Raw genomic sequence first — 14,425 nt, 5'->3', positions numbered from 1 at the left:
AAATCTCCCCAACCATTAAAACAGCATTCCGTACCTGCAGTTCGGATAAAATGCAGGTTACAGTGCGGGTCAGATACAGAGCAGGTTGCATAAACTGCGGGTCACATACAGTACGGGATACAGTGTGGGATGGATATAGTGTGGGTTGGATACAGTGCGGGTAGGATACAGTCAGGAGCGTTTCATGAGAGGAGGGGGCCTGTGTGAAGGCTCCGTCACGGGCCTCCTCCTCCCTGTCCAGCAGCCGGAAGCGCATTGCGCGCAGTGTGGCTATCGCTGCATTGATAGACTCTGGGCACTAGAGTGTGCCCAGAGTCTATAGCGCATGCGTATGTCACCAGGAATATGGCCGCGGTGGCCATTTTCCCTGTACTGATGATGGGAAAATGGCAGAAGCAGCCATTTTCCAGGCATTTGTACAGCGCTGACACTGGCACCAAAGTGGAACTCCAGAGACATAAATATAATATGGATGCAAACTGTGCGGCGCGGGCTTCCCTGGACCCAGGGGCCCGTGTGCACCGCACACCCTGCACCCATTATAAATATGCCCCTGGATACAGTGTGGGTCAATTACAGCACAGGTCAGGTAAAGTGCGGGTCACATACAGTGCGGGATACAGTGTGGTTGGATACAGTACAGGTTGGATACAGTATAGGCCGGATACAGCGCTGGTCGGATACAGCATGGGTTGGATACAGTGCAGGTTGGATGCAGTGTGGGTTACAGTGTGGGTCGCATACAGTGCGGGATAGATTGTGGGTTGGATACAGTGTGGGTCGGATACAGTGCGGGTCGCATATACTGTATTGCAGGTTACAGTGCAGGTCGGATGCAGTGTGGGTTACAGTGTGGGTCACATACAGTGCGGGAAACAGTTTGGGTTGGATACAGTGTGGGTTGGATACAGTGTAGGTCAGATACAGTGCAGGTCGGATACAGCATGGGTCAGCAACAGTGCAGGTTATGGTGCAGGTCAGATGCAGTGTGGGTTACAGTGCAGGTCGCATACAGTGCAGGATACAGTGTGGGTTGGATACAGTGTGGGTCAGATACAGTGTGAGTTAGATACAGTGTGGGTTAGATACAGTGTGGGTTGGATACAGGGCCTGATTCAGACCTGCTCGCAAGCACATTGCGCTCGCAAGCAGGTCGATGGTGGCCCAGTGCGCATGCGTGAGCCCCGGAGCGAGCTACAAAAGTGGCGGCTGTCGATGTTGATCGACAGCTCGCCCCATTTTGTAGGTGTAGCGAGGGGGTGGCTTCACAAAGATAGTCGTTCCCATGCGAACGCCTACCCTTTGTGGGTGGCCCCACTGACATCACCAGTGATGTCAGTGGGAGAGCTTCTGGCTCGATTTGAGCCAGAAGCTCTCTGGGGCTTGTGGCCACGAGACCCAACCACAAGGGTCTTGTCGCAAGCCCGATGGTCGTGATAGTCTTGACCATCGCAACCATCATCATGGCCGCTCGCTATAGCTGTGGGTGGTAACCCACAGCTATGCAAGCGGCCAGGAGGGCGCAACTAAAAAAACATGCGCACGCCCTGATTCAGAGCGAATACAGTGTGGGACGGATACAGCCCGGGTCGTGTACAGTGAGGGTGACAGTGCAGGTCAAATACAGTGCGGGTCGTATACAATGCAGTTTGGATACAACATTGGTGCACTTACTGTGAGAGAGGGTGCTGGTGTTGTCCTCAGTGCTGGTGGTGTTGGCAGTGCAGGAGTGCCAATAGTGTTCCCAGTGTGGGGGTGCCAGCAATGTCAGCAGTGCAGACATTTCATGCTGTGTCAGGGGTGCTGGGGTGCCGGTGGTGTCGGAACTGCGGGTGGCGGTGTACTCAGTGCAGTGTGGGTCGCCATCCTATGTGCGTCTGCCCCATTGAAGTCTTTGGGGAAGCACTGATTGGCTGAGAGCCATGACAGTCGGCTCTCTCAGACTATCAGTGGTCAGCCCATTGATTTCAATGGGACGAAATTGGCGCCCAAGCCAAGACTGCAAGATCTGACTACGGGATCTCGACGTTTCAACTTGGAAAGGGTTTCGAGGCAGGCAGGGAGATACCTCGAATCCTGGACATTCGTAGGGGCTCAGAATCCAAGGAATCCGAACCACTCATCTCTAGTGAAAACCAGTTCAGTCAAAGAGCAGGAGGAAATCAGTTCAGCACCCTGTTTATGTGGGCACCCTGTCTGTAAGCCTAGGCATCCTGCTTGGCTGACACTCAGGAGTGGGGATGCCAAGCAGAGGTCCACTAAATTGATCTTCTCTAGGTTCTTTGAAGCTAAATTAGATTAAAAAAATTCAGACATGCACCCACGCACACACAAGCACACAACAGGTCAGCACTGGTCATGTATGTGCAAGGACACCAGAGACCAGGTATGAACATCACTGCCACTATCATGATTTTTGGATCGATCTTATACCCAAGGCCTCCAGATCGATTCAAAAATTGTCTTGTATCAGTCATGAAGATCAATCTTTGAGGTCCATCCCTAGCCAGAAGCTGAGCTAATCAGGACGAGGGCCTAATACATGCTATAAACAGGAAAGTATTTAATATGGTGGCAGGTCCCTGGGGAAGGTACAGCCACAAAGTAAAAAATAAAATGCCAAGGTCAGACAATATTAAGAATTATATATATATATATATATATATATATATATATCCTTTTTCATAATATATTATTACTGTATATGCTTCTTGCCTGTGTTTAATAGTCTCATGTTTCTGTACAAAGTTGACTCTAAATTGAATGATGTTGTTTATGTTTAATTATTTTTGTATGAGTGAATGCACTTAGGCATCCGCTAATTTTTAACTGAGACAGAGAATAACAATCAGATTAAATGGTGTGCATCTTGACTGTTCTAATATTGATGCATGAGAGTGGAACAAACGTATGACTTGTGAATTACAATTGAAATACACAGTATATTTGCAGCAATAATTTTCTTCCACTAAATTAACTTATGCATAATGTTAATATTAGGCATATTTATATCTCCATCTTTTCATTTGATGAAAGAATTCCTTGAGAGAGACAGCTAAAACTTAAAATGCACCTTTTCAAGTTTTTTTATTCTTTAAATGTTAAATGTTACACATTAAAATGTGAATTTTAATATTTTGAATTATGAAAAATGATATGTGTAAGATAATAATAATAATCCTTACTGATATATAAAAATGAAATGTATGTTTGTTGCCCAATCACGGCCAAACCTTTGTATTGACTGACTTGACAATTCGAATGGAAATAGTTTACAGTCCGGGTTAGACTGTTTTCCCATATCTCCCACTCACATTCACTTTTTTTAGCTACTGGTGTACTAACTTCAACACGCATGCACAAGGAACCGACCACGCAGAGCACATACAGTAATAGGGAGATCTGTAGTGCTGCCTGTCACATGGACATTCACGAGCAACCCAATCTAGCTCACTTGTAATATAATGCACAGTTCATTCTACGCAAACAATTAAAGGCATATACATACTAAATATGTTATATTCCAATGACGAATGTCATCTAAAAAAAACCCATTAGCACAATCAAGCTGATACAGTTAGTTTGCATAAGAGAGATACTAAGATCAAGTAAAAGTATCAGAGCGATACTAAGCCCAAGTATAAAATATGTATAAATGCACAGGTTTCAGGCAATGTGCTGCACAGCAGTAAGTAAGACAGAAATTGCTTACCACAGAACTTCGGAATGGAGTAGCTGCACATAGTAAAATCCACAATGTTTGTAGCTTATAGCAAATCAGCCCCTTTGGTCAGAATGTGTAGGAGTCTGCTACAATTAGCATGGTACTTTGAGCTCCATAACACTGCCATCTGGCAGATTACTTGCAGCTGCAGGCAAACAGTATTCTGCCATCCAGGCTTGCTGTTCACATTTACTTTTGGAGGTACTGGTGTTCCAACTCCAATGCACATGCGCAGCTCAGACCCCTCCACGTAGAGCACATTCTAAAGACGTTTGGTCACAGATATGCCTGGGCAACATTGGGAACTATAGCTAGTAATAATAATAATAATAATAATATTAATTCAAATGTAATATTATATTAATGTATTATTAGTATTTCTGAAAGTATGTATGACATCACTATCCCTAACACACACACCAGAGTGTGCTTGTGTTACATAGACAAATGTTGCTAATTATAGTAACACATTTTTTTTTTAAAAAGTGGGAAAATATCAAATACATTTTTATACATCACTTTGTCATAGCCTTAAGCATAAATGCCACCTCCAATAACATGCTCATACTTGGAATTACTGTAGGTGTTATCGATCCAAGAATAATAAAAAAAAAAAAAGAGTACATTTCATGGACATTGGGAAAGTAAAAACAGAAGCAGTATTCTTGGTACTAGAGTACAGCTTGCAAATACAATCAGTGATTATGCCTCCTGAGTGTCATTTTACAGGTATTGCTAATTTAAAAAAATGCACTATAATATTTAATTAGGGCAAATGTTATTTTTGACTGCGGTTTAACAAACTTGTATTTTTCAAGGATAATTCAGTGATGTTCAAATTGCCACACGATATAAAGACAACTAAAGCGCAAACTGCAATATTGTTTTAAAGTTGTGTACACACTAGACGATATTTTGCACGATTTGCAACGATGCATCGGAATGACAAATTGTGTAAAATATGTCCAAATCGTGAGTGTCCACCCTGTGGGTCGTACATCGCATCTTCAGATCTTGCCTACAGCAGGCAAGGTCTGACAGTCTCGTTAACATCGTTGGTCAGATAGTTTGTTTAGATTGGACAGTTTATGCAAGATATCGTTTGTCTGGGAGTGCAGGGTAGTTGCCGGGGAGATCAAGGGAAATCAAATGCTACAATGTATGCACAAGTGGTTTTCCTAAACACAATGTAAATTATTGGCAAATGTTGCAGACGTGGCTCTGATTGTTTTGTTCTCGTATGTGGTATAAGAATGAGCACTGAAATAAAACACAAACTGTGGCTGATATGGTTGATCTGATTACATAAAAATTATTGATTAATTAATGGGTGTCCTCATCTTGTTTATTCTACAAACATGATGGAATTTAGGGTTAGGAGAAGGAGAGAAGACCAGGAGCAGCATGTGTTGAAAATGTTCTGCAGTTTTAGAGTTCTTAGGGGGCAATTCAACAATGGTTAGGGTTAGGCTATGTTTAAGGTTACAGTTAGCTTTAGGGTAGAGTTAGGGCTCTAACAGTAAAAAAAACTTTATGTTGATATGCCAACTGTCGATTTGCTCTATGTCGACCTTAACCTTGTAAAACATTGAGCGTATCAACATCCATGTGGATATTCTGGTTGTCGACATTCAGGCCATGTCGACATTTCAAATGTGGACAATTTGTACCATAACCTTGACAGGTACTCTTTAGCGCTGTTGGTATTACTGCAACTGCTGGGTCAGGTACAGCTCTGAAATTGCTACAGCCGCTAGGACCTAAATACAAGTAATGTTTTCAATATACCTCAGTATTTGGTGCGTGACTATCTGGCAAAAGGCTGGGACTTTGCTAGGGTACAAACATTGCTATATCTCTCAGGTTCTGGAGAACAACCAACAGGGTACATATAAAGGAATATTACTAATGGACAGCTTGTTCAGGCTAACCTTTATACTGTGATTACCCGCAGATTAAACTGCTATTTACTACTTGCGGCTCGATCACTGACATGCTATAGAGAAGAGATTATAGTTCAGAGTTCCTAAAAGTTATCAATACCAATCTTAACATTTTGTTGTGCATTATTATGAGTATCTTGCTGGTCTACATACATTTTATATCAGTTTTATGATCTATAGAATAGAGAATAGATTATATGATTCTTTCTGTATGAATATTTTTGGTTTAATTTTTTACATAGATGTAGTATATTAGCATTTTTAAATATTTTTATTGCTTGGCCAGTTATCTTTTATTTCATTTTTCCAGGGAAAACACATTTATATGGTTCTGCATGTGTTTTGGTGAAAGTGATTATAACAGCAGGATCCACGCAAAATAGGCGTTAATTCAGGGCCACTACTATCTTATCTAAACACGATGCCAAATGCAGGAAGACAAACCAGTACCTCACCTACTTCATTCACATCCATACATAACATGTGACATGGGGAGGAATGTGCTTTAGATTGAATAATGCAATATCTAGCACCACATCACCTGTGCAAAGGAAACTTGATGCTGCATCCAGAGCATTGCATTTAATTGAATCACCCCCAGAAACTAATACAGTATTGAGAATATCGATTTTGACACCAAGCCATATTTGGCTATTTGGATATTCGAAATCCATCCACAACTTCCTGCCCTTGTAGGTTTTTCTTTTCTGGTCTCTTTTACTTATTAAATGCAGTAAATAGGTGCTAATATAATTATTTTGATCCACTGCATTTTATCAAGCTAGCTTCCCAATCTTGTCCAAGTTTAAATAATTACATTTACTCTTATTAAACACAGAATACAAAAGTAATTACATAGAATTATGTAGACAGATGGAAACAGTCTTTTCCCACTTTTACCTTCTTGTAAACAGTAATCAGATGGCAACTGGTGAGCTACATTCAGCATCTGCAGTTTGTGTCCATCTGCAGTTGTGTACCCAGCACCAGGCACCAAGCTGCCCATATAAAGTATGATACATTTTTGATCACCAATTACATCTTTTTATCATGCAGTGTATGGTCCAAAAATGACAATTTACACTTTTAAAGTGTTATTAATTTGGTGTGTTTAATATGACCTGTAACATCTAGAATAGAATGCAAGAAAATATTCTAATTATGATTGCCGACTACGGTTCTACTAAATTAGAGTAAGTTGGAATGGTTGGAGATTGTTAAGATGTGGTCACCTATAGAGTATCTTTATTATTATACATGAGACAAGTTGCAACCTATTACATAAATCCCTTTGTAAGAATCTAATATGAGGAAATGGCCACGTGAAGGTTCATTGTCACATAGACAAAGATCAGTATGGGCTTGGTCATGCAAATGTGTCCCATGCAGGCTAACAATTATGCACTTTTGCTCCTGTTTGTAGGCGTGTCTTTGGCATGTACTATAGATAGGAGCAGGTGCAAACTGAATATGCTGATGACTAGTTGCATATGCTGCCTATACAGGTGCAGGTACATCTCAAAAAGTTTACAGTTTGTCATATACACGTATAGCAATAACATGGTTGCCCAATATGGTATACCATTTTGAAAACTATTAAATTTTCCATAAAATAAGGGTGCCATTGTAACCTCCTCCATCCCTGAAAAGTTTAACTTTCCATGAGGTATATAGTATATAAATCATCCCTTCAATAAGGGAAACATATGAATTATACAGGTTTTATGGCTGATTAAAACCAGGTCAAATGGAGATTTGAAGTCAGCTAGCCACAGAACATGTGTAATTCATACGTACGACTTATTACATGGATGATCTGGCAACCCTAATAGTATAGCGTGTCATCAGTGGTGGCTCCAAAGGTGGGGCTGCAGTGTGGCCCAAAATTCAAATAGCCACCACCAACTGCCAGTGATGTTTGACAGTAGTTGGGGTGACACTCCCCAATTTGAATTTTGGACCACGCTGCAGCCCCACCTCTGAAGTCGCCACTGCCTATCATTGTCTGGTGATCACCAGATAATAACTACTAATGAGCACATTGTGTGAAAGAGAAGAATCCTCCATTTCAATCAAGGGTGCCTTGAGGGAATACATATCCTGACAGCGGCAGGCCGACACAGCTGAAAATCCCGATCGTCCCCAGGTAAGTATCAACTAACCTAACCCCCCTAACCCTCCTTAGGGGTGCCCAACCTTAACCTTCCTTCCAGTGCCTAATCCTAATCCCCCCTCTAAGTGCCTAAACCTAACCCCCCCTTCCCCACTGCATAAACCTAAGTTCCACGGGGGGGTGCCTAACCCTAACCCTTCTTCCCCCTAGCCTAACTCTAACCTCCCGGGGGATACCTAACCCAAGGTCACCCCAGCAGCCCTAAACCTAACCCTCCCCCACCACGGCTGTCCACTGAGGCGCCCGCCATCACTTTGATCGGGATGCCGAACGCCGGTCTCCCGGCGTCGGTTAAATGACAGTCGTCTAGTATTAGACACCTGTCATTTAACCCTCGCCAGGATAAAGCAGTCGGGAAGCCGGCTGTTGGGCTTACGTCAGCCGGCTTCCCGATTGCATACCAGCTTGATTGTGGAGACCTCAAGGTGGAGGAGATCAGTCACTTTTAGTACCCAACCGCCATGATCTGGGCACTCATACATCATTTGTGATCACTAAAATAGCTACTGATGGGGAAATAGCTTAGAGAAGATACAACCCTCTTTCAAATAGTAGGGGGTAAATTTATTAAAGGTCAATAGATTGATTTAAAATTGATCAACATCGATGGACTTTCCGAATGCTAACTCCACATATAATTGGAGATGAAACCCTACGGATGATAATTATGCACATTTTGCATTTAGAATGCCCATCAATGTTGATCGATTTTAAATTGATCTAAATCGACCTTTAGTAAATTTACCCCTGAGTCTCTGAGTTCCTGTATGGATTGTAGGACTGGCATGATGACATCATTATCGCTTTCTCCCCTGGACCATAGGGCAGTAACTACCAGGTAGGTATAATAATAATTTTATTCACCATTTATAAGACTTGTCCTTAGAAATTTTAATATATACTCTAAGGACAAAGCTGACATCTCCCTAGCACTCAAAATATACAGTAAATCTGCCATTGAAAGGGAAAGTAAATGATGTCACAATGTCTTGTCTTTTTTAAACTTTTGGTCCTGCTGTATGTTTGTGGGCACATTACAGCTGCCTGTAACAACTGTAGAAAATTGGGATGATAATATTTTATTCAACTGTGCTAACAGAACTGTAGTGAAACTTCAGGAGTCTGAATAATGTGTTCATACCTTGATGAATCATTTATGAAATTCCTCCTTTGAAGTTTAATGTTCTTTAAAGGTTTTGTTCAGGTATAATAATGGCAGCGCATTTCGGCAGAAAGTCTTCAAATCTATTTTTGCCATCACAAATCATTCTTATCTATGTGCATAGGCTGAATAGTTTGAATATGATGACTTGTGGAAAAAATTATTGAGATTAAATAATTTGAATCTCCAAATCATCATCATCATCAAAAAAAAAAACACTGTGGAGATTATGGGGAATATTTATCAGCATATTCCCCGAAAACACCTTTTGTTTCCCCAGATGTGTTATGGAGAGACCACAGCAGATATCTCCAATAATCCCCTCCATTTCCGGAAAGCAGTCACAGACCCCATAGGTTTCGATGCGGTTTGCGATGTTATCGGATTTACCAAGCTCCACAGCCAACGGCATATGAAGATGGATTGTGTTCCTGCAGCCTATGGTCTACAAGTTCCCGACAGTGGTCGCCACGCATTTGTGATCTGTAGACCACACAGGCGCAAGAGTCCGGCATAGGAGTGTAGAGACAGTCTCTTCACTCTGAGCACATGGCGGGGACGGGCTTCTGTCCCTGAAAGTGAAATTTCATACATACTGCGTAGCTAATATCGCACTCAAATCATATTGCAAATGCGATTATTGATAAATGGGCCCCAAAGTATTCAGCTAATTATTTTACTTTTGTAACATACCTGAATTTCCAAGACACCACTCACCATGTTTTATAGGCTTTAGATGAAGAGTTGACTAGGACCCAAATGGCACACAGAAATGGAGCAGGGCTAACAGCCGACCTGTGCCGGCCTCGCCCCGGAACCCATGATGTCACATGAGGCAACAGACCAGGAAAAAGTGTAGAGCTGCCTGGAAGCATTGGGTGGCTCTGCACACTACAGGGTGCATGCCCAGAGCGTCTTTTGTGTGCTCCGAGCAGCACTGAAGCAGCAATTCCATTGCAGGCACCCTGCTAGCCAGATGCATAGCACGTGGGGCAGCAATGGTGCCACGCCCAGGGCCCTGCCCCCTGGCCAATGGCATTGCTCACACAACCCTCCCTCCCGCCGTAGGATGTACATTATGGGCAGCAAGGATAAGCCCTTCAATGGTAGAAGACAACTTCATGTGCTAGCATAATACCATGAAATAATGCATTCCTGCTAGTGGGTTAACAAACCTAGTCTTGGAGTAATATACTAATCCAGAAAATAGAGGAACATTGCAGTAGTTACAACATAGTATGTGGAAATAGATGTAATTGACAAGTTACTATGGATACTAGCTATTTCTGGAACATATTTTTTTCCCTCTGTCAAAAAGCAGAAATGTATAATGATCTGAAAACCATTTAACATGTTCTATGAGGTATAATCAATTGCAACATTCCCATTTGAAAACTAAAATAGGATGAAGAAACTGATCAAAGTCAGTGACATTGTGTAATTTAAGTGTAACGAAAGCCTGGTTTACTTTGCTGTCACATATTGATTATCATTGTTGTTTCCCATCCACTAAGGGTCAGTTTGCTACACAGAAATGTTAAAAAGGTTATATTTTTCCTGTAGTGTAGTGTACACGCTTCCGGGTTCAGGAGCTCTGGTGCTGTGGTGGACCCACAATGTAGATATTTTGCCTGATTCTGTGGAGGAGATGCACTAAGCCTTGGAAAGTGATAAAGTGGAGAGTGATAAAGTACCAACCAATCTGCTCCTGTCATTTCTCAAACACAGCCTGTAAAATGACAGTTAGAAGCTGATTGGTTGGTACTTTTATTCTCTCCACTTTATCACTCTCCAAAGCTTAGTGCATCTCTTGTTGGATGCATCCACAGATGATCTTCTGTTCGGCCATGGCCGCCTACTTACTTTCTAATGCTCATGTGAGTATCAGCCGGTGTATAATAAAAAATCTGTGCTTCTACATATGGAAGCCAATCCCCGCCACCGTTTTTACATCCGCAGGCAGAATCGTCATATATGGACCATGTAAAACAGGCTTCCACTGGCACACTACGGTGAAGCACAGAAGCTGGTTGACATGCCCACATCACACTCTCACGTGAAACAGTTCCTTGTGTTCACATGGTCTCCGGACAAGTTATTGCCCATTTTACGGATCTGTCTACACTAACGAACTTGGTCTATGCTCGTCTACCTGATCCGATACATGAGAATATTCAGATTCCTTTCTTTTGTGCATGTGCAGTATGCTGCAATCTGTGAGTGTAGGGCATACTTGCCGACTATCTGGCTGCCCCTTCCGGGAGGGAGCAGCCAGATCGGCATGACTGGGGGGCGTGGCCAGCATACGGGGGTGGGGCCGGCCAGACGTCGAGTGTTTGCAGGTGGGGGGTGGAGCCACGCAATCACATCATTTTGGCCCCGCCCCTGCTACACACTGCCGATATTACAGGCAGTGTGAAGCAGGGGGTGGGGCCAAAATGACACGATTCCACATGAATCGCGTCACCGCCGCCCCCCGCTGCGGGGGCTTTACATGTAATTGCGGGGGGATAGGAGGGGTCGCCGGCAGCCGGGAGGCTTGCCTGGCTTCCCGGGAGGTCGGGAGCGGCACCCGATTTTCGGGAGGCTTCCGACCAAATCGGGGGGGTAGGCAAGTATGGTGTAGGGTAGTAAAGGTACTGGAGGGTGTATATTGTTATTACATTTTATTTTCTTGGCCAGGAAATTAGAGATTTTAGAAAGGGTTACAGTTCTGTCAATGTTGTAGCTCGTATCCAGATTTTTGGTTGATGCCCGATCACACTGCCTTCCCTTTGCTCAATATTGCACTTTGTAAAGATGGCTGCCAGTGCAGATCAGCGATACTATATAGCTGCCATCATTAACAACTGGAAAATTCAGAAAAGATAGGACATACCCCAGATCCACAGAAATCCACACGTGATTTTCAAAACGCCACCCTTTTTGTTTAAAAAAAGATGGCCATTATAAATAACATTATGTAGTGGACCCAACATGGCTGCCTCATCTGGTAATCTATTGTGTAGAATGAACAGTGCATGGTTCTGATGATTTTGCACGGATCTCACCTATTATTTTTATCTCCCCATAATGTGTGATCTCTTCCAGGCATTGAATATTCTGCCCATTGTGATACTGTATAGCGTACCTGAAATGGCTGCCCCACTTGGGCCCTTCATGAGTAGGATGAATCATACTTCAAACTGATAACCCAAAATGGCTGCCGTGACTTTGTATTATATGTATGGTTTTTGTAAAGCGCCTTGAGTCCTATTGGAGAAAAGAGCTATATAAATACAATTATTATTATTATTATTATTCTTAGAGGACTGTTGGCAGGTATACGGTGGTAGTGGTAGTGCCAAAGGGAAGACCACAAGCATAGGCAAGCGTATAACTGGAAAGTATTGTACGTTTGCTAATTTCATTTACCTATTTTACAGGAAGGTCCAAGAAACCTCTGTTACTGGTACCAGTTGTTTGTTTATATTTTATTTGAATGCAATTATTTCAGAATGTGTCAAAGGGGAAGATGTATCAAACCCTGGAGAGCGACAAAGTGGAGAGAGATAAAATACCAACCAGTCAGCTTCTAACTGCCATTTTACAGTTGAAAAATTACAGCTAGAATCTGGTTGGTTGGTACTTTAACTCTATCCACTTTATCTCTATCCAAGATTTGATACAACTCCCCCAAGAAGTCATAATAAGCAAGGATTCTTCATAAGGACCAAATCCTGCAAATGCACCTATTATAGTGACCTATTATAGGTGACCTATATATTTAAAGTCGGAATGCAACTATGCTGAAAAATAGGGTCAACATAATATGCACTCGGACATTTTTTCTTAATGAATCAAAAGAACCCTTATTATGTATTAAATAAATGTAATTAAATAAATAATTGGCATCATTTGCATAATACTATTTTTGCCATTTTCGATAAGTACTGTACGAAGAACTTATTAACGTACTTGGGGGGATTCAGTATGATTTGCCGCAATAGCTGGCAGTTCAAATCCCGACAGCGCCAGCCCGGCAGGGGGTGAAAATCCCGATCATCTAAGGTAAGTATTTGATAACCTAATTTTACCCCCTAAACCTAACCCTCCCTTAGGGGTGCCTAACACTAACCTTCCCCCCAAGTGCCTAACCTTAATCCCCCCTCTAAGTGCCTAAACCTAACCCCCCCTTCCCCGCTGCCTAAACCTAAGTCCCCTGGGGGGGTGCCTAACCCTAACCTCCCTCCGGTGGTGCCTGACCCTAACTCCCCTTCCCCTAGCCTAAACTGAACCTCCTGGGTGGGTGCCTGACTCTGTCCCCCCCGGGAACCCTAAATCTAACCCCTCCCCCTGCGGCTGTCCTCGCCCGTTGCCCGGCTTACCTTTGATCGATAGGCCGGGTGTCGAGCTCGCGGCGTAGGGATAATGATAGGTGTCGGATTCTGACGTCTGTCATTTAACCCTTGCCAGGATTATACAGTCGGGAAGCCGGCGGTCGGGATTGCATCCATCGGCTACCTGACTGTATTCCACTTGGGGATTGAGTCGATGTCCGACGCTATTGCACTATTATGGCATCACACCTCCTGCATGTATTAATTGTTCTAGCTGCATCCATGGATGCAACATTGGAACAGCTGCGTGATCATCTGCCGGCTGAGTGACCATGGGGCTCTACATGCAGGTTTGCAGACCCGAACTGCACATGTGCAGTACAGGTCATGCACTTACACAATGGAGGCACAATCGTAGATGTGCGTTAATCATCAGGTTAGCGCACATTCCATTCTGTATCACAGTACTGCAGTACTGCTGCAATTAGTTACTAGATACCCACCATGTGATGCCTCACAACGTCTTGCGTAAACCTGATCCCACTAAGAATTTCTAAGAAGTTCTCTTTGAAAGTGTAATGGTCCGGTGTAGCTTCTGTCAAATTTCAATTATTTTTCTAACTTGACAAAATTTAGAGAATTTTGGAATTGTGCAGAATTATGTAAATTATTTATAGTGCACTTATGCTCTTGTGAGTGATTTGAATGTGTGTGTACATTTAGGGATTTTCCATTGTTGACATTCTTCTACATTTTTGTGTATATCTGTATAGTACAACTAGACTTTCACACAGGCAGACATTACTCTAGAACATGGCCAGTAAAGCGTGTCAGTGACAAATTTTGATAAATGTAGACACTGGTTACATTTTTGTTGCCAATATTCCAGCAAATCACAAACAGATGTGAGTGATAAACGGTGGCTCAGTGAAGCTTTGACCGTTTTCTGTTCATATTTTGCGTTTAATCTTTCATCTTTCACATCAAACGTGATTTGGTGGCAGTCACTGCATTTGGACAAGCTCACCAGCTGAGATGACAAATACTTGCCGGTGCATTTGTATAACTAGATAGATAATGGCGTACTGAAAACAACGGTCTCTC

This window comes from Taudactylus pleione, unplaced genomic scaffold (assembly GCF_031769625.1).
Source record: "Taudactylus pleione unplaced genomic scaffold, aTauple2 ptg000531l, whole genome shotgun sequence".
Lineage (NCBI taxonomy): Eukaryota > Metazoa > Chordata > Amphibia > Anura > Myobatrachidae > Taudactylus > Taudactylus pleione.
The sequence above is the reverse complement of the archived record's forward strand: the minus strand, read 5'-3'. Positions refer to the sequence as shown.